This window comes from Dama dama, chromosome 20 (genome assembly GCF_033118175.1).
Source record: "Dama dama isolate Ldn47 chromosome 20, ASM3311817v1, whole genome shotgun sequence".
Classification (NCBI taxonomy): domain Eukaryota; kingdom Metazoa; phylum Chordata; class Mammalia; order Artiodactyla; family Cervidae; genus Dama; species Dama dama.
The window spans coordinates 59,782,887-59,785,672 of NC_083700.1; the positions used below are offsets into that span (position 1 = coordinate 59,782,887).

At 38.3% G+C, this 2,786-nt stretch overlaps 1 non-coding gene across 1 annotated transcript; it reads left to right on the forward strand.

Moving 5' to 3' along the window:
* Positions 1-241: 241 nt before the first annotated feature.
* On the forward strand, positions 242-313 carry TRNAW-CCA (transfer RNA tryptophan (anticodon CCA)). Its single transcript has one exon. It is a non-coding gene; the product is annotated as a tRNA-Trp (tRNA).
* Positions 314-2,786: the final 2,473 nt, after the last annotated feature.

The window sequence follows — 2,786 nt, forward strand, 5'->3', positions numbered from 1 at the left end:
TTTTGAGGGAAACTAAGCCAAGTAAATAAGCCATTTAAATCCCTTTCAAAAATAAAATAATGGCAGAAGTTAGAAGTATCTCCACAAATGTGCTATTGGGTAAAGGAGGCAATACAGTTATAGAAATATAACAACCTAAAATAGTGTCCTTCTCATTACCTAGTATAGTTTTATGTGTCAATTTGAAATCACGTGAACCAACTCCTTAACATAAGCACAATATACTACATACTATTGGGCTTCCCTGGTAGCTCAGAGGTTAAAGCGTCTGCCTCCAATGCAGGAGACCCAGGTTTGATCCCTGGGTTGGGAAGATCCCTTGGAGAAGGAAATGGCAACCCACTCCAGTATTCTTGCCTGCAGAATCCAATGGATGGAGGAGCCTGGTGGGCTACAATCCATGGGGTCGCAAAGAGTCAGACACGACTGAGCCACTTCACTTCACTTCACTTCATGTACTATATATACTACTGTTTTTGTTTTTCTGGAGAACCTTGACTGATACATTAAAATGTAACCTGCCTTTTATAAAATCACTAAACTAAGCAGATTATTAAGCATTTATTTGAATTATGTTTCAGTGGTAAAGGCCTAAATCAGTATACGTGGACCAAAGTGCTGATTGCATTTTGTTTTAATGGAAAGGCTTGTGTTAATTACAGATGTCATAAACTGATGTTCTTTATAGTCACAATATGGTCAATATTCCCTCCAACCATCACCTAAGTATTCAAAAACATGACACACAACTGTTAATAGAAACCTTCACAATGTCAAAACCACACGATGTCAAATCATGTTTTCATAAGGACAGTACTTTCTTGTGGAGATTTTCAAAGGACTCATATAAGTAAACAATGACCTAAAAATGAAGATAAATAAATAAACAAAAACACCTCAGTGTGTCCATTAAGAACATTTCAAGAACACTTCACAGAGTGGAGGGTTAAATGCAGTACCGGTTTGATGACACATCTATTTAATTACATTCATTTCAGCTTTTAACAAATTAGTAAATAACATAATGGTGAGTCAGCTTTCCATCAAGTACAGAAACTCCTCTAAGCAAAGATTGGACTAGACAGATAAGATTTTAAATTCTTGCAATTTCAGTGAAGATTGTAGTTTTTTTCATCAACTCAAAAAGGCCTTAAGCACACAGACCATTATAAATAGTGAATCAGAAAAATTGTTTGACACAGGGTTATCTCCTTTTCATTTATCTTCCTAGACCCATTTCCTCCTGCTAGTGCCCTCTGGCCTTATTTCCATTGGTAATAATCTGTAATTTCTGCTATTTTCTCTTTCAATACCACTAAGAGTCAGATTTTCCTTAGGACATATTACCTATCTGTAGCCATTTAGAACATTTTACACCAATCGGCACTTTGGAGCTGTATCTTGCAGTGTAACTAGCATTTACAGGGTTTCTGTAGACTTTTATTACGTGGTGTGACATTAGATTGATGGACTGTCTCAATCTTATTCTCTGTCAATTGTACACTGATCCGTGACAGCATAATGGGTCTGTGACAGTGTTTGAAAGGGTGAGAACAACTACAATAACATTTTGGGGAAGATGGGTATCAGAGTTCCTTTTAATACTCTTCTTAATTTTCCTCTCATATTAAAATTTCCAAAAGCTGCCAACGTTAGGATGTGCCAATTTTCTTCATCAAAAAAAAAAAAAAAAAAATGACACTTGTTTTAGACAATTGGTATTAAGTATGATGGCAAAATAGCTGTCGATCAGGCTGAACAGGGCTATTAGGCATTCCCCTATAGCAAGGAGACTTCCAAGGACCCACTCAAAAGGGAATCATGTTGTGTTCCTGTCTAGGTCAAAGGTTACTACATCTCAGAAGGTATTCTCTGTTGACCGAGGAGGAGAATGGTTTACTGCTCTCACAGCAGAGAATTACTCAGGACTTGCCTGAGGAGATAGTTGAACCTTCCCCTCAGCGGGCACGTGGAGGCTGTGCCAGGGAACTCGCTTCTGTGACTAGCTAGCAAGGCTTTCAACAGTCGACGATTTCAAGTTTATTTACTGTTTCAAAGGTTCTACTATTGTCCTCTCTTGGGGAGTGGAGGAAAGAATACAAAAATGTTTGCAGCTCTTTGCTCCTTTCTGAAATGCCTTAAATGATACCCTTAAGTCTGTGGCTTTTGCTTTTGGTGAGAGAGGTGCCAGGAAACTTCTGGAAAGTGGCAGAGAGAACCAGTAAGTTGGAGAATTAGAAATAAAGCAAAAAGCACTGAAGGGGAAGAACCGTGACCCAACTTTAGCTTTGTTTCAGCAGGAACAGCAGTCAAGGTTAACAGAGTGCAGTCAGACAGGGTGGCAGCCTGCAATATATGACATGATAATGGATACAAAACACGGAGCCAGGCAGAGGTTACTGAGTCAGCAACAAAGAACCAGTCAGGGATACATACACTCTTTTCTTTGTCCAAATGGAGAAATTCAATCAAAGCTTTGGCAGCTGTATGAATCAGCCTCATTTATTTAAACTTTATTAGAAGTCATGTTATGCTTTTATTTTTGGAAAGAATGAGTATTCTGAAAAAAATTTTATACATGGGAAATGTGTAATTTACATCTCTCTTCCCTGCTGTGGGTCAATGCCAAGCATACACATGCATGCATACACACACTGGCCCAAGTTTCTCTCAGTATGAAAAGAAATGAGAACAGTACATGTCTTTGTTAAAAAGATAAGAAAGGTCTGAATGTGCCAGTGGTTTGGGCTAGAGAACATTAAGTGTCAAGACTCAAAGTCTTTGTC